Source organism: Mesocricetus auratus, unplaced genomic scaffold, assembly GCF_017639785.1.
Source record: "Mesocricetus auratus isolate SY011 unplaced genomic scaffold, BCM_Maur_2.0 Super-Scaffold_100024, whole genome shotgun sequence".
In the NCBI taxonomy this organism is placed as follows: domain Eukaryota; kingdom Metazoa; phylum Chordata; class Mammalia; order Rodentia; family Cricetidae; genus Mesocricetus; species Mesocricetus auratus.
In genome coordinates, this window is record NW_024429205.1 from 27,345,592 (window position 1) to 27,369,609 (window position 24,018).

The 24,018-nt window shown below is 37.9% G+C and overlaps 1 long non-coding RNA gene across 3 annotated transcripts in view; it reads right to left on the reverse strand.

The window, feature by feature from the left end:
* The window catches only part of LOC121133866, a 68,919-nt gene that overhangs the window by 30,584 nt on the left and 14,317 nt on the right, over nt 1–24,018 (reverse strand). For all 3 annotated transcript variants that reach the window (XR_005870885.1, XR_005870883.1, XR_005870884.1), the window contains exons 2-3: nt 20,824–20,894; nt 20,520–20,593 (exon numbers count right to left, since the gene is read on the reverse strand). This is a non-coding gene — a long non-coding RNA (uncharacterized LOC121133866). The remainder of the gene's footprint in view (nt 1–20,519; nt 20,594–20,823; nt 20,895–24,018) is intronic.

Below are 24,018 nucleotides of genomic sequence, written 5' to 3' on the forward strand. Positions count from 1 at the left end.
TAACCCTAAGAGGGAACAGAACCCTAAAAAGGAAATCTGTCTACCTGTGGGTAGTTTAGCTAATTCACAAGTGTAAGATAAGTGTCTCCCAAGATAGAACTTCTAAAATGAGATAGACAGGTACTATCAAGCCTAACACTGGACAAACTGAATTTAGTCCCCTGTGAGATACAAAGCGAAGAAACTCATAGTGTAAACTACGAATGAAGAATGTGGAGAAGAATTACCATCAATTTCAGTGGCTTTGGAAGGCATTTGGCAGCCTGTGCAGGAAGACCATGTAATACAAAATGATGGATTTAGCCCTGTTGTCACTGCCAAGCTGATGGATACAAATCACTTGCCTTTTAAACTACAGTTGTGGGAACAGGATGCATTTGAGCAGTGAGGGATCAAACAGATGAAGTCAGATATCCTCAGATCTCAAGGAGCATGCCCCAGTGTAGCCTGGATCAATGCTTTAAATTGGTTTCACTAAAGAGATTTAATGTTCACACTGTGTCCTAAGTATTGGATTCCTCATCCAATACCTTTGCAGTGAGGGTAGAACAGAAGGGCAAACACTTGATGTATCAGGCAAAGGCCATCCCTGGGATCACTTCTAATAACACTGAGAGAGTATGTGTGCACAACATCCCCATAAACTTCTAAGTAAAGAACAGGGTGCCATCCGTAGAAGTCAAGACCACTCGCCAGCCATGAGACAGGCATGCTAACTCTGAAGTCCACCCTTTCATAAGGAATAGAGAAATTAATTAAAAATATTTATTTCCTATGGTTGTCTGAAGGTTAAAAAGGCAACTCTATAGAAATGTACGAAAAACCCTCAATGTACACATAGTTACTGAAGGCTAAGGTGTGAGTTCCTTCTAAAGTATCTCAGAAAAAAGCATCAGTGTAACAAACATTATCTGTGATTCCAGCACACGGATGCAGAGTCAGCAGAATTATGAGTCTGAGGCCAGTCCAGCTTGGGCTACGTATAAGTACCCATCTAAAAACAAAACAAAACAAAACAAAGCAACAACAACAGAACTTTACCAGTGCTCAAAAGCAAAGAATTTATGTGCCATGGAGACAATGCTGCTAAAGTGTTTCTTTAAGGTATGGCAAAGTAAAGGAATAGCTGGTTGTAGAAACTGGCAACCATTCATAACAAACTAGAAGTGATGCATGTGAATCAAAACTCATAATATACAGAGCATACCAGTGCAACCTTGGAGATGCCTATACTAACGCTAGCAGGACGCAGCCATGAGGCCATATATCATGTAACTCCAGGAAGCATAATGAACAAGACAGAGGACTTCACATGTAGTTACCTGAAGTTCAGAAACTGTCTGTGGCACTCATAACTTCTAAGTAATGTGCTAGGCAACAACGTGAGTCCTAGGGCTTGCTGCTACAGTAGAGAAACACACACACACACACACACACACACAGAGAGAGAGAGAGAGAGAGAGAGAGAGAGAGAGAGAGAGAGATGCACTAACACGTACACACAACTGCAAAGATATGTGATAAGAATTATCGCATACAAAGCATTATATGCCTTGATTTGGAATTTGAGTTCTGATCAATTATGAACCAAATCGTTCTCATTCTCCTTTTGTTGCCTCCCTTTGGAAAAAAGTATCTGAATCATTTTGCCCAAATGACCCACACCAACCTTATGCCCTCGGGACAATACAAAACAAAAGCTTTGAGTCAAGCATTGCTTACACTGACACTTCTTTTCTTTTGACAAAAGGCTATTAGAAAAGGGAAAGTATACTTTTAAAGAGGTGACTTTATGCCATTATTGGTCATGAAAATAAAAGCAGACAGTTAAGGAGAGCCTGTTTCCTTCAGAGAAGAACTCAGAGTGTCACTTTGAAGGAAAGTGAATCTTACAGAAAGAGGAGCCACACGTATGATAGGATGCTGAGCCACGAGTTCACAGGCAGAGAGGAAACAAGGGATGCAAGCAGAGCATCATGAAGATGATGGATGCCAACAGAATGTATAACTAGGCTTCAGACAGCCTTCATTTCTGCTTCAGTGTGGTTTATAATAATTTTAAGCCCTTAGAAAATGCTTACTCAGGAGAGGCACTAGGAATATTGTTTTTCATGTTTCTTGTTCTCACATTAATATGGAAGGTTTTGTGCAATCCCAAGTCAGATCAAATACCAGCATGGAGAGGCAACTTAGATATGAAGTACAACCCTTAGCTGAGGAACTATTGGCATTTGTTAGCTTCTAAGAAAAGAAGAGTCAGTTTCACTATGAGTGTAGCCCCTGGTAAGTCAACCAAGCTCCAGTAGAAGGCTATGTATCCAAGGATATTTGGGTAGTACAAATTGGTCTTGATGGATATGTAACAATAATAAAGAAACAGAGGACATTCATATATTAAGTTGAGAGGGAGAGCAATGGGAAATGGGGGGATTGAGTTCAGAAGAGGAAAAGCAAATGCTGTGAATATAGTACACATATAAGATATTTAAAAATAAACTTAATTTAATTTTTGTTTTAAAAAATGATATAAGACTGGGATGGTGACTCCTTGGTTAAGATAACCAGCTGCTTTTCCAGAGGACCCCAGTTCTATTTCTAGTACCCACATGGCAGCTTACATCCATCCGGAATTCCTTTCTTCTTGGCCTTCTGAGGCACTAAACATGCATTTGGTACACAGACAGATATGCAGGCAAAACACCATTCACTAAAAATAAGGAAACTAAATTAAAAGAAAACAAAGTTGAGTGGTTGTTGGATCTAAAAAGACCTGGACATGGCATGAATCTGATTAAAATACATTGTATAAGGTTCTCAATGAACTAATACTCTTTTAATGTATTAAGGAATTCTAGTGGTCTAGCAAAGTCATAGTAGTAGTTCTTCTCTAGGGCCCATGACTTCTCTAGCTGCAGGGAGCTGGCTAGGTTTCCAGTACCAGGTATGATTTCCCCTAAGATTTAGTGGACCGTAAGTTCAATCACACAGCTTGTGGGTGTCACTGACATGTGAGTGCCACTGAGGCGCCTTTGTGCGTATTTTACCATGCTGGTAATTGTCATGATCCTTAGACGCTGCAGCTGTGTAGGGCTGTTTGATTGCTTTCATCTCATGGCAGTCTGTGCAGTATTCTCTGGAACCATGGATGCCAGTCTGCCAGGAAGAGGTTTTAAGGTCACATCCACCTTAAATCACTCCAGGTTTTTGTGTCCTAAGTGTATGATGTCTTCAGCCATAGTGACACACACTCAAATCCTGAGAGGAAACCAAGGTTACAGAGGTAATCTGTGCTGTTTTGTGTGTCGTTTAGACTACCCTGACCAACCCTAATAAAGAAGGTCTCTTATGCCTGGTACTGGGGAATTTGTTAGTTCATGGTGATTGAAGGGAGCATTGTCAGCCTGAGTTGTTTAACTTCGTTTAAGAAATATATATATATATATATATATATATATGTGTGTGTGTGTGTGTGTGTATGTGTATATGTATATATATATACCATATATCATATAAAAATAATCCCTTCCCTAACCCTAGTTTTAAAATAAGGGAAGTTCTTCTGTTATTTGTATTTTCTAAGGGCAGTGGGAGATCTCAGGAAGGTTAGAATAGTTGCCAAGATTACAAAACCACTAAGCATACTTGTGAAGATCTAAATAACAAATTCCAGAGGTATATCTTATGAATTTAATCAAATAAAATAAAGCATCCCTTACTAAATTAACATGAATCATTATTCACATAACAGAGTATACTCTATCATTGATTACAACATGATTTACTTACATTAATTTGCATTAATCTCACTATGATTGCGCATGTGCATGCATGTATTTAACATTTTATAGATAGTCATTAAGTACAAATCAGTTTGCTTTGCATTATGGGAAGTTAGGTTTTCATAACTCCCAAGTCATCCTCCAAACTTTGTTTTTCTTTCTCTCTTTCTTTCTTTCTTTCTCTTTCTCTCTTTCTTTCTTTCTTTTTTTGCACCAAGAAAAGGCACTGGCCATAATGATGGAATTTGGAAGCACCAATAGAATCTGAAATCACTGTTATTTATTTCTGTCCTCATCAGGCCTCCCTTACTAACAAGAAAAAGATGGCCTCGAGCACATATGTGAAAGGTAAGAAAATAATGGATTTTTGAGTTTACTATTAGGATATGTAAGGCAATAAGAAGGAAATTTCACAAACTGTAAATACTGAAGGATAAAAATAAAACTGTACTTGGAGTGAGCAGTAGGGAGGGACAACATGGCAATGTCGATAAAATCTGACAGCCCTGTGGGAGGCTCCAGGGCAAAGACAAGGAACTCATCTGCCTCCATGTTGGTGATTCAGTGAATGCCAGCTGCCTTTGTATGAACTTGGAGGAAATAATTTCCTTCCTCTTATAAATTTCCCAGGGAAATCTTTAAAAATGGCTGACACCCACTAGACATCTTTCATGTGCTGGCAGGAGTCAAGAGCCTAACGCTTTCATCCTTAGAGGATGATCAAGGAAGTTCATGTAAAAACAAAGTTCCCCCCAGGCTACTTGGCTGCTTTTTCTTTGTGTCTGTTCTGGGAACAGTTCTGTTAGGATCCAGGAATAATCTCTTCCCAAAAGTTATAGAGGAGGAAATCTATGGTGATGGCCCATCACTCATTGCTATTAGCTGGTCTTAAGATGACACCCAATATCGTTGGCTCACCATGTTGCCTGAACAGCTTCCTTCCCCAGTTGCTAATATCTCTTATGTGAATTATTTCTTTCAAACCCTCATGACTAGTGTCCTTGCCCTTGATCCTTTCCCTTTTGACCAATCTAAAATCCAGGAGCTGAAAGAATAAGGTGTCAGAGGTGAATGTGCATTGAACCTTTGCTTATCAACCCTGCCATTCCTAGTCACATGCTTCTTATTAAAGACCAAAGTGTTTTGTGTTCACCTCCAGGGTTCTGTGAGACCGAGGTCATCTCTGTCTCCTTGTCCTCCCCTTCTGACTCTATCCCAGCTACACTGGCCTCATTACCATCTTTCAGAGGAATGTTTTCTGTCCAGGGGGACTTTACAGCATCTATTTCCTTTGCCAGACGTGCAATTGATCCGTGGACTCCTTGGGCTCACTCTTTGTTTCTTCTAAGTCTTCCTCCAAAATTTGTTTTTTGTTTTTGTTGTTGGTTATCATATACCCAACATGTATGTATGTATGTATGTATGTATGTATGTATGTATGTATTCGTTCTCTTGCTATTTTCCGCACTAATATTTGATTCTTCTGTTCCTCATGGGGTCTCTAGAACTCAGAAGAGTGTTAGAACATCGTAAAACTGCAACAACTATGTGTTGAATTAACACATTAAGCTACTCTACGATCATATTTTCCATGGTTCCCGACTTTTACTTCTTTCCCAGTTTCATGGCCCTGATCAGTTTTAACAATTAGAGGTCACCATGCTTCTTCCATTACTCACTCATTCAGTCAGAACATATTCATTAGGAATGGGGAACACAACAATTAATCAGACAACAATGTTACATCTTCTTCTACAGTCACCCCCTGCTCTCCAAGAAGGAAGGAAACTACAGTGCCAGCCTATGTTGTCACATGGTCCATTAGCTCTTACGGACTCTGAGGGAAGTCTTCATTAAAAGCTGACAAATTACATGTTCTAAAGGAATAATGTTAGGTCTGTGAAACACATGCTTGGCCTTGGGACCTAAGCAGCTATTGCATTGGTGTGGGGCTGATTGCTATGCCAAAGCTAATGCACATAACCATGAGATTCTTGGCCTGGAGCTCCTCTAAGAAAATTCTATGAAGAGTGGGGTATGGTAGCGATCTCCATAGTGGACAATACACAGTACAGCCAGCACTCATTGCTCTGACTCGTCCTTAGAAGAGAAGGGTGACTAGACCAGCACTGAGCAAACCAATATCATTACTACTCAGGAAACTCAGAGCCATCCAAAGTGCCAGCCCAATTTGCAGCTAGGTGAGAGAGAGACTTCCTAATGACAGTTCCAATAATTAAGTTATCATGTAATGAATACATCTCTGGCCTTTTTTTTTCTTTTTAGTGGCATCCAGGCTAACATGGGGCAACTATTCTAACAAAAGAGGCTCATTCTTCAAATCTGAACACCTTTGTGCCAGTACCATAATTTTAAATTTTAAATTTTAATATTGTACTTGTCAATGACAGAACGTGGGTAAAAGTTACTTTCTTGATACATAATTTCCATGGATGTGAATTTTAAGGTACTAATAGTGGTCTTAAAAGGCCTTATTAATTATCTTTAGGAACATTGTTTCCTGCTGGTAACTATCAGTTGTTTGGAAGATTTTATCATCTAAAATCTTGGAAATTATTTGTGGTCATTTCAAGAAAAAAAGTCACTGTAAAATAAAATAATAGCTGTGCTCACTGAAGCATGATGAAGTTTCTCATTTAAAATTTCAAGGCTTCATTTGAACATATTCTTCCAATTAAAACTAAAGTATGCTCTCTGATGTTTGCTTTATAAGCAGACACATTCAGCATCATCACTGTACCACATATATTTTCAAATTCTGTCTCATTTACACCCGTTAATGCTTTCATTTTCTGTGGGTTCTTCAACGTGAAGCACTGGTAATGCTTGTCTGACCTCACACACAGACATTTCCAGACAGCTGAGGTTTCCCGATGGCATTTCGCACCGCATTCTCCCAATGTTTGATTCCTGCACAAACAGTAGTGACAATAACAGCTGCCCTCCACTCCCTTAATATGAGATTAGCAAAGCTTCACTCCTTCTCAGGAAAAATTATAGCCCTGCTTGGAATGCCCCTGAAAACATCAGGCAAGCTGGGTAACAAGATGTGTTGAGGGAAAGATCTACAGATGAGTTATAATGGCTCCTTTGGGGGCCAAAGAAGTCAATCATAATTATTCCAATCTATAGTAAAATTATTTGGGATACATTTTTATGCTATCAACTTGACTACATGAAGAAATTTATGGTTGAAATTATTATCACCACTTCTGATGTCTACTTGAATATCTTTTGGACATGTTTACCTTTTCTTTGAAATAAGTAACTTTAGTACCAAGAGCTACTATATCAACAATGGACTTCACTCACTACCTCATAATCAACAAAAGGTATAAATTGAAGTTGAGTGACTTCAGCAAGATGAGGCAGTTGTGAAATGTATGAACTCCCTAGTAGCAGGTGTTTCCCCTTTGTACATGTTTTTTTTTTTTCTCATCGTGGGGTTAGAAGGGTCTCTTGCAAGCTAGGCAGCTGGGTATATTTACAAATCCATTGACAGTCTAGCTAATTCAAAAAGAGGTATCTGTGGTCAATATGACAGGTTATTTTCAGATCAAGGCATACGCTAATACTTTGGAAACATTATTTCTGGGAAAAAAGATGAAATATACAAAGAGTGACAGTGATGTGTGAGACTTGAGGCCAAGTCCCTGCTCCCAGTGCCTTTGTAGCCCCCTGGTGGGAAGCAGGTGTTTGTCCCAAGAAAACAAAAACAAAATCTAATATGTGTTGACCAGAGTTAGTGAAACAAAAGATGAAAAACATTTACACTAGGCACTGTGCTCATCAACAGGCAAGAGGAACAGCAATGAACATGAAACCTACATGTGACTATAACTTGAAGAGGTAAAAATATCTTATTTTCCAGAATCATCCATTATGTTTCATTTCTGAACAGATCATTCTTTCCTGGTGCAAATGAAAATAATAAAGGAGAATTTGAGGTCAAAGAAAGAAATCACAACATACTGTTCAGTGTTTTTTTTCAGGAAACCCAACCTCCCGTTTTTTGTAAATGTGTATATATTTAAAAGAATTGTGTACTTTTATTTTGGATGAATGAGTGTTGCCCTGAAGCATGTATGTGTGTAAACCTGTGACCTGTTGCCTGTTAGGGCCATAAGAGGGATTCAGATCTCTTAGAACTGAAGTTCCAGATGGCTATGAAGTGCCTTGTGGCTTCTTGGTATCAAATGAATGTCCTCTACAAGAACAGGAAATGCCATTAACAACTGAGTCATCTCTCCAGCCACATAAACACGTATATAATAGCGGTCATAATACTTGCTGTCATGTCTGAATAGGGAAAGATGATATGTGACTCCTACAACACAGTCTCATCTCATTATTTTATGTGTGTATATAGGAGGCCCTATTTGATTATTCATCTTACTGATAAGAAAGACAAGGCTTAATGCCTGACCCAGATGCTGAAATGAAAATGTAACTGACTGTCAAGGTTGTGGCTTTTGGCTTCCATAAACAAATGTCCAAGTCTTGCTTTATAAAGATTTATATAAACTTTTCCAACCTCTGACCACTTTTGAACCCAGTAAGCCTTTCTTTAGAGAAAATAAATTTGGTGCTCTACAAACATCTCTCTCTCTCTCTCTCTCTCTCTCTCTCTCTCTCTCTCTGTGTGTGTGTGTGTGTGTGTGTGTGTGTGTGTGTGTGTGTGTGTGTGTGTTAAACCGGATGAAAAATCAAACTTTACCTCATGGAAATTTTTATGTTAATATTCACCCTTCACATAAAATTGAGGTATTTTACTATGCACTTAAGCACTGAGATGAGAAATGTTATAAGAGCAAACCAAAGGCCAGAAAGGCCAAGAAAGAATTTTTCAGGTCATTGGTTCTGCTAAGAACTGCCTTGGTGAATCACATTCCACATAGCCTGAGTGCTGAGCCAGCGTCTATGCAGATCAAAGCTGTGCTCAAAATGGCTAATTCATGCACTAAACACAAACGTCAAGATTTGTTAAGCACATATTCCTTTTGAAAGACTAACTAGCTATCAGGAGACACACTAGAAGAAAAATAATGGAGTAGATATCTGTCTAGATTCAAATTTACGTGTTTTTATTTAGTACTGTGAGTAGCAACCAAACAATAAAAGCAATAGCATAGTAATGACTTGTCTGGAGCAAGAAGGAGAGACTAATGCCCAAAGTCTTCAGGGAGAGTCATTGAAGAAATTAATGAAGTTGATAAAGGGTCTAGTGGTTCATATGCAGAGATTCCTAATGGATTGCTTCTCTGGCCTTCCCTTACTACATTGACTGTGAATATATTGCTGAGTGAATAAGTCAGTGTCTTAAGGACATAAAGGCTTCCAATGTCTCAACACAGTTGTTCATTGTTAATCTTACTACCCATCTTTTCTACATTCACTTTCCTTCTGATGTCTAACTCAGGGTACACTGCTACTGCAACATGAGATAAATCCACCACCGTTGTATAGTCACCCTATTTTCCAAGTGTAGAATCCAGTGAAGTAGTCTCATAGACTGCAAAGCAAATCCCAACTCTTTCCTTTGTCTCAATCCGTTACTGTAATGAAATGTTCTTTTTCCCAGCTAGTCCTGCTGCCCTTCGGCCCCAAAAGAACACATAGATATTATATTAATTACAAAACTGTTGGCCATTGGCTAGGGCTTCCTATTGGTTATCTCTGTCTTAATTATTAACCCATTTCTATTAATCTAAGTATTTCCATGTGGTCTTATCTTACCAGAGAAGGGTCTGGACCTCTTTGTCAGTTCCACAAAGAAGAGAGTGATTTCTTGTTGGTCCTTCCCAGCTACGTCACTTCCTATCTATCCTATCCCATCTATCTGTAAAGACCTCCAGACCTCTATGGTTAACCAGTAGCAAGTTTCTGCTCAGCTATGTCACTTCCTGTCTGACAAATCAGCCAATCATTAACCAATAAGAGAAACATATACAGAAGAACATTCCCCATCACATTACCAGAAAGAAGAGGAGATGCTAGATTGCTCATAATATGTTGCTTTCCACAGCAATTGTGCCTTTCTTTCTACATCATATGGTTTTATATAAATGCAACCATCATCTAGAGAGCCAGAGTACAAGAGTGGAAATCCTGCAGCTGTCCTCTGAGCTTTACTCAAATAGGGAAGGTGACCAAAGGACACATAAAATGTACTAAGTACACTGCTGGATTGCGTTCTGTGCATTATGGGCTAATATATGGGCTAATGTACATTATCATTCTGGACCTTTCACATCCCTTCCATAACCAGGCCTTCCAAAGCTCAACAGACAGACAAAACAGTTAATTATATTTGACATGCAGGGGTAATTATATTCGACATGCAGGTACACAACAAAAAATTGGGTGTTTAGCTGCAATCTCTTTAATTTTTTTCCCAGGACATACCATCTCAATGAAAAAAAACTTGAATCATATAACTTTTAGTTAAGCTAATATGCTACTCACAGACATGTCTAATGGAACAAAGCCCTGATGATTGTGGCAGAAGTGAACAAATGGCACCATAACAAAAGTACCATAAAAGAGTAAGCAATACAGATACAGTCTTCTCAAACTCACTTTTAACAGCATAAGAAAGAGCAAATTGTTGGGATGGCTAGCTACATATAATCCTATGCCCTGCCATGGTATCAACTATGCCTGTCATGAAGTCACCTAGAAAGGCTACTGACACTTGCAGGCTTCATTCCTTTGAAGAAGGATTTTCTTGAGAACAGAATAGTGAGAAGAAGTTCTGGCATCCTGTGAGGATGTGATGCTGGACTGTGTAGACCCAAGAAGCGTCTACAGCCCTTAACCAGCCATTACACCTGTTACAATACAAGATTTTGCAAGAATTGGCACCTGTTCTCAGACCAACCAATCCTGGTTCATGTTTTTCTCCTTTTAAACTTTCTTTCCAGTGACGGCTTATAACAGTTTCACTTGCACTGTTATGGCCAGTGCTACGTACTGAAGAAGATGTGAAGACGTGTACAACATGCATGTTAATTTTTAAATTAGAGAAATTTCAGATTGTAGTCCCAGTAAGCAGCCTAGCTTTTATGGAAATTTGTCACAAGTTGGGATCATCTGGAAAGGAGAAAGTGAGAGCTATGGCCTGTAGACAAGCCTGTAATGGTTTATTTTCTTGATTGATGAATGATGCAGGAGAGTTTACCTCTCTGCAGGCAGCATTGTTCTTGGGCTGTGGTCCTACATAGCATAGGAGGACTGATCAACCTATATTATTTATTATAGAAGCTCTCCCTCAAATTCTGCCTTTTACCTCACATGTAATGGTGAAACGAAATTATGTGAGGTGAAAGGCAGAATTGGAAATGGAAATCTGGCTCTTTATAGGGCTAGAACCTGGAGCGATAGTAAAAATGAAGTAGTATATTGAGGATGTGGATGGAAAGTCCTAGAAAGAAGAGATATTTCCATATCCACAGACTGGTTTGATCTTTGATAATTATGGAGAAGTTATAATGTTGCAGTTCCAGAGTCTAACTACCTGGGGCTATATTGGCCTCTTAATAAATATTTATTACCCACCTTTATTTGAGAGCTAACATCTTTTTAAGCATTAAGCAAACAGAATGTACAAACGGATCCTCCCTAGCTCCATTAACCAAAAAAGTTAAGAAGAACAGACTACATCTTAGGCGAATAGTTGAACTTTCTCTGTTTTTCTAAGCAATGTATTAGAAAACCATGTTGATTCATGACTTTCTGTTAATATATAAAGTTCATAAAATTGTTACTTCTCTGGAACACAGAATTTGGGACAACCTGAATCCCTATTCTTGGACCATGGCCACTTGAATTTGGCTCCAGAATAAATTCCCCTTTTTTCCCCTGTGAGGTGAAAGTTGTATGTTTGTGTCAACATGGAGGTTATAACAGCCTGGAAGTTGGGTACAAAAAATGTTGCCTGAATTAATATTACACTCACACTGAGCTAATTTTCTAAATTCTTGTTGCATTTTGACAGAGGTTCTCTGAGAACATAGAGTATTCCTGGGAGGATAGTAAACATTTTCAAAGCTCAGGCTTTTGTGGAAGTAAATTCATTAAATCGTGTTTTCCTACTCATCAGAAAGAATAAATGCAGTTGCTTTAAGTGCTCCTTAAGTAAGGGAAAATGACTTTAAAAGTTTATTGATTTGGCAACCGTTCTGAATCAGCTCACAGAAATGGTAAGCAGAGAGTCCTTTGTCTGCTGAATTATGCCACTTTTGCTTCAGTCGATCAACCTGTAGACAAGCAGCTGTGGGGGAGGCAAGCCCAGATGAAGAGTAGCAAGCAGGATCTCGCCACATGAAGCATGATAATGATGCCTCCCTAGCCCTGTCCTCTGAGGACTCACAGAAAGCATCCGCATTGGAGAAATGCACAAGAGAACAGAGAGCCTGGGAAGATGAGGAAAACACACAGAAATGGGAAGGATGGAGTCCCAAGTTCATTGCAGCCAAACTAATGAAAAAGTAAAGCTAGTCAAAGAACTAAGTCCCAGGTGAAGAGATTAAATGCATAGCCTTCCCTTAACAGTAAACATCATCTCTTTTTGCAAACAGGCTTGAAGGAGAGAAAAGGCAATGTCAGTTATCAAAACATTGGCATTGGGTAGTAGAGCATGTCTGCCTCAGAAATGTTACTAGAGGCCACATCATGTAGAGGAGAGATGTGGGCCTTTAAATACAAACACAGAAAGCAATTGTTTGGAAAAGGAAGGAAATGTGAAAATATTAACAGGAAGCTTTAAAAAACAATGGATGTGAGAACTTTTAGGACCAGTCCTACCAACCCTTAAAAGCTATGGAAGTTCTGACTTCGCCATCAACTTCCCCTCAGAATGAGCTTTGAAATCCTGCACATGAATGGGGTTTGGTACAGATAATAGAATGAACAGAGTGAGAGAGAACTAAAGATAACATAACAAGAACTATCCATGAGACTAAAGAGAACGGAGAGGTATAGACAGACACACACACACAGAGAAAACACTGAAGACTGATGCAGTTGCCTCTGTCGGGAGCCGAATATGGTATTTCAGGTATAGGCCTCAGCTCAATTCCAGGAGTTCGATTCTCCTATCGTCTTTTAGATGTAGGCTGGTTACCTCTGGATAGCCTGGCCACAGTGGAGAATGGCTTCTAGTTTGTGTGACAATAGACTTAGGCCCCACACCCTTCATGAGGACTAGTGGGATGTGCCTGGACACCAGTGTCTGAAGACTGCTGAGATGTGCTATTAAGGAATGTCTGAGGGCTTGTGTGTTCTAGGACCATCTCTAGGGTTAAAGGAAGTATTTCCTAGTCAGCCCTATATACATGATAATAGATGTCTTCTGCTAGTACCCTCACTTTTGGAAAGCTATTTAAAAGGATACTTGAATAAATACCCTGGTCTCCAGTATTGCCTGAGAGCCCTCCTGATATGACAAGATGTCTTTGTCTCGTTCTTAATGCTGTGGGGTAGCTAGGACTTCCCTGATCCACACTCCCCCACTCAGAGTCGAACCCAGGGGCTGTTCAGTCCAAAGACATCAGTCCAGAATAGATGGCCCCTGTAGCTTAGGACTGATACAGGCCAAACCCTAGCAGCCTCCTGAGATGAAGTGTGTGCTTCTGAAATAAGGTATCATTCACTTTGACTCAGGTAGTCTACTTAGAGACTACAACTGAAGATGTGTTTCAAAGTGTAAACAAAGCTTTACACATGCCTCTATTTACCCATGTATTAGATCTATGGCCATGAAACCTAAATGTCCAAGTTAATAAGGAAATGCTAGAGAATGGGTTTCTTCTAATATCTGAAAATGAGATTTACATATCAAGAGAGTAACAAGGAAAAATATCATTCTGGCTTACATTTGACTTGAACACGTGAACATTTAAAACATAGTCTTAACATTGCTAGAAAAAAAAGTTCTAATCTTAAAAGCAAGTACTTTGGAGACAGAGAGTTGGCCGGGTGTGGTTAAGAGCACTTATTCTTACAGAGGACCTGCTTGAGAGTCTCAGCAACCACATGGCTGCTCACAGCCGTCTGTATCTCCAGTTCCAGGAGAGCTGTCATCTTGCCCTGCCACCTGAGGGCAGCAGGCATGCACGTGATACATGTACTTAAATGAAGGCAAAACACCCCCACACACATTATAAATGAAACCCAGGAAAGGGGGACCGAACACTTCAAGTTTCCCCAGCTTTCTCACCTTCCATGCTCTTTGTGTTTTCAAATTTCCTTTTGTTGTCTTAAGTCATTTTATAATACTACTTAAAGTAAAGTGACTTTAAACACCCCCTTGAGATTACTCCTGGGGGGAAGGGTATCCTAAACGTGTTGCCGAAGTGGACACACCTAAGAATTACCAGTGGTTCCATCTGTAGATCTGGGCCACGGTAGCACACTCCCATTATCTACTCTTCCTACATGAAACAAGCTGCTGATCCAAAGAATACATTTAAATATATATATATATATTACTATAAAAGCAAAAAAGCCAGTTTTCATTTTTCATAATGCTGAAGAGCTTATCCATGTTTCCAATCATTTTGCTAGAAAGCTATTTACATATCATATCATGTAGTGAAATTGTCTCCCCAAAGCTATGATTTAGCCTTTCCCCCCAGTCTTTTATCCAAAATAAAAATAAAAATGACTCTGTTCTGGTCTTGGATGTAAATTTAAGGACATTATATGTGTTTGTATTTTGGAATACTGTAAAGAGGTTCGTGCATTTCATCACAATTCAAATTAATATTCATAATAACTTCAGATAATAGTTTCCTCCTTCTTGCTTAATGACTTTTCCTTATGAAACAATAAAAACTTATTTTTATCCATGATCTTGTGCATCTGTTTTGCTATTGAAATTTAAGCCAGTTTCTCAAATATGGAAAAGTATATGAGATACAAATGTTGCAAATAAACAGTTTGCAGACTGAGGTAGTGCTGACCACCCAGTCCTGAGGCAACAGTGCTACCTGCCTGGCCTTGGCAAGAGATGCACTCACCTTGTACAAGCTTTCCTAGTGTTAGCTTTTGTGTACATTTGTCTATTATTAATCTCCTCTTATTGATTCCAAAGCAGATTTGAACACTTTCTCCCCAATACTTCTGTCTTGCTATTCTCAACTCCTCAGTTAGCTATACCAACTCATTAGAAAACCCTTAAATTCTCCTTCTTCCAAAATAACTCTCTTGCTAAATATCAACAAATACAGGTTGCGTCCAATCACCAACACCAAATTAAGATTTAAGGACAAGTCTTTTTAAGCTTGTTGTCTTTGATATTGTTTTAAGTAGTTGTATCAATAAAGTGTTGAGAAACAAAAGCTTTGAGAGTGTGAAAACCTCAAGATCAAATATGAGTGCCTTGAGCACTCACAATGAACTTCCATCAACATGTCAAAATTAACCCAATGCAAATGTTTGTTTTTCCCTTGTTAGGGTCACTCCACTCAAGTTACAGAGATGGAGATCATGCCCTATAATGGAAACACAGCATATTGACCCACTGATTTAAGGAGTGACCCTTGATGGCTTTACCCTCCTGGAGGTGCTCTGGTTTTTGATAGAAGCTACTTAGCAAATGTCAAAGAAACAGATTCCAGTCATTTTGCTTCCACACTTGGAAACCAGAGACTTTTTTTATTCAGCATAAATAACAATGTTCCTCTTTAATATTCTAGCAAGGTATAGGGCCACCCAAAGGGTTCAAAATGGTAAAATAATTGGAAATTAGTGATATGAACATATTAGAAAAAGAGAATGATGCTTTTAAAGAACAAGCAAGTCTACAGTGATCTTAAGAGAAAATACAAATAACCCAGAGTGACTGATGATCTGAGCATCACAACTGTAACCTGAACAGCACACTGAGAATGGAAATGGCTGAATCAGTGGAGGAACAGAAGCCTATTTATAAGGGAAGTTTTTATGCTCCATTTCTTTTAAACATCGAACTACATGCATGGCGTTTGCTTATTTAATAAAGTCATTAGGGGTGATATTTTCACAGTTGACACGTTATCAATTCGAATTGGTAATTCAATATATACAGATGAAACTTCTCAGTGATATTGATATGCTTCAGAGTCCTTTAGGAGCCAAGTAAGGTAGAAATGAAATGTTGATGGAATTTTTTTTCAAATAACTGCTTATTGGGTTCTTCCTGGGCATATAGTTTTATTAAAGATCCCAGAGGGGCAGATAAATTATAAACATCTTGGAGAAATATTACACACAAGGATAAACAGAGGGAGCGGCAACATGGAAAGAATTCGTTGTGCTTTTATTCCATTATTAAGGGAAATTTTTAAGGGAAACATTATGGTGTAGTTGGTTCGTAGTTTACCCACTAGTGAGAAGCGAGAAGTCAGCAAGGGTCAGATGCCTGCTATGAACACTACTGCATGTAACCCTTGTGACTACCTTGAGACTTCAGAAAGGAGAGGAGGACATGAGGCTCAAAGTGATCAAAACAACATTGTCAGTAAGGAAGAGGTCTAGGATTTGAAGGCAAGAGTTCCTGATTTAAAAAAAATTCCCTACAACACAGCAGGATCTCACACAGCAGCCTTCCCTGTATTTTAGAGAATCCCTTATCTAGTTTCTTAGCAATCTCTCTTTTCTTAGTCAAAGATCACTTTCCAAATCTTATTTTCCTGAAGCACTAAATAAGTTTAGGTAGATTTCACATCGGGAGGCAGTTTCTGCAGGCATTTACACACCCTTAGGAAGCCATCAACTAGAAGTTAAAAACCCACTCTACCCCCACCAGAAAAAAATACCAAAGCAAAGAAATTTGAACATTGCAGAGATATATAAAAGCAACTCCATCTAAATGTCTCACAAACAGTGTTTCATGAGGATGATCCCTGATGTGTACCTAGACCACATCTTGAAATAATGGCATGTACATTGTCCATATGTGAACACTTATTGAATAAACTCTGGGTTCATCTTTCTGCTTTGTGGAGATCCCCCAGTTACACCTTCCACCACCAAATGCTCCTGAAATGGTCTACCTACAGCTTGTCTTCTTACATGCTGTACCTCTGCTTTACTGGATTAAATCATATATAATACAGTGAAAAAAAACATGTTTAGTTGTATATAAGAAGAATAAAATATTTGTATCACTGCTTTTCGTTTGTTTTTGTTTGTCTTTGTTTTTTAACAGTCTATGAAAATAAGTTTAAAGAAGATTAAACAGGAAATTGACCAAATGGAGTTTCATCTTCATAAGCATAGAAAAGAACTCACTAGATCTTTAAATCAGTGCAATCAAACATTAAATCTGTTTTTAATATATTATAGGTCAAATTAAATACCAAGAATCTTTGGAGAAATTACGCAGTGACATCTACATATAACAGTTGACCACACACAAACATGTCATCCATTTCCCATCCCAGCAGTAAAATGTTTTCTTTCAAATAAAAATAACAAGCTCATCATGCTTATTTTAAGGTTTAGTTACATTTGTTGTATTTTGTATGGGACACAAACTGATGTTGTATTTTTTTATTCTATGTCCTGTCCCACTATTTTGAAGTCCAAAGTGGGTCATTTAACTTCTTAAAAATCCTTTTCCCATAATTTTTAAGTCCTTACTCCATACAGGATGGTATATAGCCAAATGCCTTGTTGTTCCTAGGTTCTTCTAGCAATGACCTAAAAGGAGATAGTGTGTGTATGTGTGCATGTGTGTGTGTGTGTGTGCGCGCGCTTTGTGTGTGTGTGTGTGTGTGCGCATGGAGGGTGTACTCCTTGAACTTTTTCATCAATAGCAGCCTGGGAAATAGCCTATATGTTTATATTTTGTCTTTATAGTTGTCTTTGCAATGAATGGTACCCATATTGCACCATTTAAGTTGGCAAAGAATTTAGGATGCCAGTGCTTTTTAGATCTAACTTATAACTTTCATAGGCCATTTACTTTTGATGTTTTTATTACTAGATATATTTAAATGATTATGTAAGCTCCATCAGTCTCTTCCCTGACATTTTAGCCAAAATTTGTTGAAGTTTGAAAATGGGAAAAAGTTCTATATAAGTTCTTAAAAAGTTAAAAATAATTTGATAGTTCTATTGAGGCAAAATTAGAAATGAAAATTAAATAAATTTAAAAAGTGAACTGGAAGAAGAGAGGCCACAGAACTAAAAAGAAAATAAACAGTTGTGTATGGTGGATGAAGAAATCTGCTGTTTGTGCCCAAGGGATGCCTGTGAGAGAGTCACTCTTCTAAGCAGTGACTTAGGTTATAATGCTTAATAGAATTGATGAGAGAAAACTGTGATTCAGACTAAATAACAACTGGACATCATCAGAAATGAGTATGCAGATCAGAACAAATACTTTGCCTTCTAAGCCTCCTTAGATCTTTGTTCAAGTCATCTCAGTCATGGTAAATCATATACAAGCTAATCTTTTGCTCCTTTAGGATGTTACTATACTGTAATCCATAGGTGTTGAACATCCATAAATTATTATAATTTTCCAGAAACTACATAATCCTTTCATGTATTTTAACTTATCACCAGATTACACTAAATACAATATAATTACTGTATGTTTGCTATGTTGCAGTGATTAGGAAATATAACAAGTAAAAATGTCTATATATACACTATCCTTAGTTGTTTGATATGCCTCAAATATTCACATCATAAAACTGCTGAAGCACTCTTAGAAGTCATAGAGCATTTAAGAGGCAAAGTCTAGTGGAAATCAGTGGTCATTGAAGCTATGCCTAGAGGAGAATTGTAGAATGTAATAGTCGACCTCTTCTATCTTCTATCCTTTCTACAAAGTGAGTGCTTTTGTAGAATCACCCACCACTGCCACAATGTTCTGCCTTGCCACAGGTATAAAAGTACCAAGGCAGATCAACCATAGACCCACCAAAACCAAGAGCAAACATAAGCCTATAGTCTTTATAAATTGGCTCTTTAGGAACCACAGTGTATAACCTATAGACAGGGAAGAGTGACTGTACTTGAAGGATCCTAATATGCCATCCTCCACTGAGCATTTCCCATGGGTGTCAGTAAATGGTTTGGACCAATGCATTGAATCAGAGATCTTCATTATATCAACCTGTGTTTATCTTTTTATTCTTTAAATCATATAATAAAAACTCTGAAACACAGTAAAATTGAATGACTGGTACAGTGAACACATGAAGATACTCTGTTATACTCAATACCTGTTAGCATTTTGCCACATTTGTTCTCTACATCTCCTTTGAAATAATTGGGCTATCTCTGAACAATGTGGAAGTCAGATTCAGTCGTAGCAGCAATGTATTTCATCCTTAAATATTTCACCATGCATCTTAAAAATAAAAGCATTGTTCTATACAAGAAAATTAGCATTATCATCTAGAGCTTGATTCTGCATGTCTACAGTGGTTCTAAGATGTATTTCACAATTTTTAAAAACACGGTGTCACATTATTTTAACCTCTGTTAATTAGAAGTCATATATCATTGTGTTTGTGATTTTTTTAAGATACTGATTTCTTTGTAGAAGCCCCAGCAAGTTACCTTGAAGAATAGGTAAAAAATTTTTAAGCTGCTTTCTCATGAATGAATTCATGTTAAACCCACTTGAGACTAGCATTAACATTATTCATAGATTTTATATAATATTGGAAAACAAAGTGCGTTAGGCTGTCACACTAATAACAATGATTTCTTTATGTTTCATTAAGGGCTTGGGTGCCATACTGAACTATTAATAAAGGTTTATTTTCCCTTATAAAATTAAATCAAGGTAAGGGTTAAATCTGTTTGTCTAGTACAACTGTAAAATTTTAGGGTAAATTTCATTGGAAAACATGTAGGTAAATATACTATGTCACATATTACTTGTAAGAATCTAAGCTGTTACTACTCTAGTGGATGGATCTGAATATTTAAGAATACTATAAATATGCAGGCATTTCCATTCATATGTGTGCATTTGCACATTTATATGAACAATAAATATACACATAATTGTGGTCATATATTGTACACTCATATATTGAACATATATATAGTCATAATTGTATACACATATATATTTAATACACATACATTGTATACACATACATTGAACATATATATAAAATCATATTGTATCCACATATATTGAGCATATATAGTCATAAGTGTATACACATATATTGACTATGTTATAAAGGAGAAGCATTCCCAGCACTCGGGAGGCAGAGGCAGGCAGATCTCTTTGAGTTCGAGGCCGGGCTGGACCAACAGCCTCCAAAACAATACAGAGAAACCCTGTCTCATAAAACCACAAAAAAGGAGAAGCATCCATTAGTCTTTAAATTTTTTTCTCTGTAAATACAGCTATAACTTATCTGAGGTATGGCTAGCTTCCAATCTAAGCACAGTGAGTTTAGATTTTTTCATGTGTCAGAGAGCAAAGAAGTGCTAAAAATCAATATAATCATGTCAACATTGAATGGAAGACACCTTGAGGAAGAAATAAATTGAATAAGGGAATCACCAAACTGAATCATAGCAAATATTGTATGAACACATTGACAGAAACATTTATGAGTTGGTAGTGATACATGTAAGATAGTATCTGTGATGGACAAATCAAGGTATTTCTTTTTGGAGCCTATCAGTAAATTTAGAAGACACAGTAGAATTAGAAAACCCAATCCAAAATGTAACTGGATAAGTCAGGCTTACCTCAATAAATAGTAAAACTTGTATATGTAGTGTATAGGAAATATGACATTTATTCACCTCATCTGATTCAGAATCTACAGAAAAAAATTAATGAGAAGTGCATTAACATTTTGGGAAAAAAATGTCATGTAAACCAAATTAAAAAAAACAAATAATAAACTGGAAATAATAGTTTTAGCTTATATCTACAGTCTGCAATCAAAACAGAACAGATCAATAATCTGTTATAAAAATAAGGAAAAGCTCATAAAGATTAACAGAAAATGATATTCAGGTACCTCAAAGACATGGGCATTTTTCTCACCTCAGGTCTATAGAATAAACTCTCCATGGGTCTTCACTGGAAGATAACATTCCTCTTCTAATGAGAAGGGCCTGAGGGAAGCACAAATCCAAAACCAGGGTTAAATGGTCTGTGACAACAGGGCTTGATGTAAAAATCGATGTCTGTATGACTTTAGATCATGAGGTTTTAACCTTTGGATATCAGAAGCAGGTTACTTGAAACAGTGGGGAATCTTCAAAAACTTGCAGGAAAAGATACAAATGTATGATATTGAATAATAAGTGTGGTAGCTTGAATATAATTTGCCCTCATTAGCTGGCAGGGACTGGTTGTTGTAGGTTGGGCCATGTTAGAGGAAGCATGTCACTGTGGAGACAAGCTTTGTGGTCTCATGTATGCTCAAGCCATGTCTCAGTTCACTTCCTGTTGCCTGCAGATCAAGCTGCAGGACTCTCAGCTCAATCTCCAACATCATGTCTGCCTGTACACCAAGATGATAATGGACTAAACCTCTGAAACTGCAAACCAGCCAAAATTAAATGTTTTTCCTTTATAAGAGTTGCCATGGTTATGGGTTATGGTTATGGTGTCTCTTCACATCAAAGGAAACCCTAGCACAGATAATAAGTAACTCTGTATATTAAAAAAATTCTTAATTATAAAATGACAGAGAAAAAACCTACATGAACAACCCAAAATAATTATTTTAATTTTTTGAAGTGCAATTTGAGCAGATAACTTAAAATAGGAAAAAAAATAAAATAAAGGAAGGGAGAATGCAGCTTCAAGAGTCAAAGCAGCCATGTCAGACACAGAGGAAGCTGAAGTGAATGCTATCAGTTGGGAGATGCCAAGGGCACACACTGCATACTGCCTATAAATACTGTAGTAGTTTGAATAAGAATGGCCTCCATTGGTTCACATAGTTGAAGGTTTAGTCACCAGGGAGAAGAACACTCTAATAGGATTAGAAAGATTAGGAAATTTAGGAGGAATGGTCTTGTAGAAAGAAGTGTATCACTAGGTGGGCTTTGGGCTTCTAGGATTCAAAAGTGCATGACAAGCCCAGAGTCTGTCTGTATGTCTGTCTGTCTGTCTGTCTCATTCTCTCTCTTTCATTCACTCTCTCTCATTCTCTCTCTCTCTCTCTCTCCCTTCCTCCCTCTGCCTATGGATAAAGATAATAGGTCTCTCACCTACTCCTCCAGCACCACACTTCACCCTGATGATAATGAACTAACTCTGAAACAGTAAGCAAGCCCCCAGTTAAATGACTTCTTTTATAAGTGTGGCCCTCTTCACAGCAAAGGAACACTGACCGAGACAGAAGAAGGCAAAGCTACAACAAATTAGTCAACAATAACCAAAGACCAAGCAAGGTTGATGGGAAGAAATAAGCACATTCCACAGCTCTAAGTAACTTTGAAATTGAAGTCAATTAAAGATAAACACAAGTAACCAAAATTTTCAGGAAATATTGAAGCCAACTAAGAAAATATCATGAGAAACCCTAAAATAAATAAAATCATATGCATGAAAACTTGAAAGTAAAAAAAAAACAAATATCAAGTCAATTATAAAACAATGATCCTACATTCACTCAAAACATCTCCTGTCATTAACAAGGTAAAACAATTATGTTTTAAAAAATAGTATTAAGTATGTCTGAAAGTATTAAGTATGAGGAAAATTTCTAGTACAGCAGGTACTTTAGAAAGGGTCGGTTGGGCCGGGCGGTGGTGGTGCATGCCTTTAATTCCAGCACTTGGGAGGCAGAGGCAGGCGGATCTCTGTGAGTTCGAGGCCAGGCTGGACCGACAGCCTCCAAAACAATACAGAGAAACCCTATCTCGTAAAACCAAAAAAAAAGGGTTGGTTGGAGATATGGGAGGTTTGGAGGGCAAGGGAATGGGGCCAATAATATGAAAAATAAGATTGTTTCTAAAATAAAAGAAGAAAAAACTATACAAATTACATGGAAACCCATTTTTTCCCTGATTTAAATGTTACTCTCCTAATGACTTATGATAGAGGAGATCAGTAAACTTGTCATACAAGTTTGTAATTAGATGTTCATGGGTGGAACCCGGGGATTCTAGTCTCTTCAGGTTCATTAATTCAACAACAGGATAAGTGGAAGACTCACTGATAAACTCTGATCACTTAATTGGAACAAGAAAACTGAATCTCTCAGAGGTGGCCCTAAGCATGTTGTTGTTCTCTTCCTTTTTAAAGACAAAAAAATCTCCCCTTCCCCTGCTGTATTCCACTTTTCCTTTCCCAAAGCCTTTTGACCCCAAGCATCATGCTTGAGGACTCGCTGTCATTTGGAGGACTGCCTTCTTGCTATATCCTCAGATGGTAGAGAGGAAAATCAAACTCCCAGCTACCTGGTCTTATAAAGGAACAAATCACATGGGAGCCTTATGGTGAGAATAGCAGTCTTATGAAAAGATTAATTACCTCTCCTAAGCTCCATTTCAAATATGATCCCAGTATGGGGTAAGAATTCAAATTGCAGCTGATAACAGTGTTTTTCCCTGGGAAAATGGAGTAATACTGCAGAAAATAGCCCATTTAAGACAGATAGATAGTTGATCTCATGATTTGATTCTGAGTTGAACAATTATTTTATATGTCCACCTTCAGTATCAGGATAGCTTTAATGCCTTTTAAATCCCATCTCTCCTTCACTTCACTATTCCAACTTTGCATCTAGAACCGTATCCCTTTTCCCTGTCTATAAGATCAGAACAGATAATGGCAGTGTAGACCTTAGAAGACCATAGCCTTTGGAACAATACTTAGTAGTGTAGATCAACAATTGAAAACAAAGAGTCCAGATATTAGTGATCAGTAAACATTTTCTGTGAAAGTCCAGAAAGTAGATATTTTAGGCTATTGAGACCCCTTATCATGATTCATCTTTGTCTTCACAGTCTGGAAATGACCACAGAAAATACATAAACAAATGGGCATGACAATGATTGTTGGGGAAGTCCTGTTATTTCTCAACAAAGCTCTGTTGGGCCTACAGGGAAGTTAGATAGGTGGGACTAGGAGTCCAGGAGGACTCTGGGTAGGAGAAATACAGAGAGTCAAGGTGTAACGCCATGGGGTAGGAAGCCCGGAACTATTCTCCGGTAAGAGAAATACTTAGAGTAACAATTATGGGGGAATTACTTAAGTCAGAGCTAGCCAGTAAGAAACAAG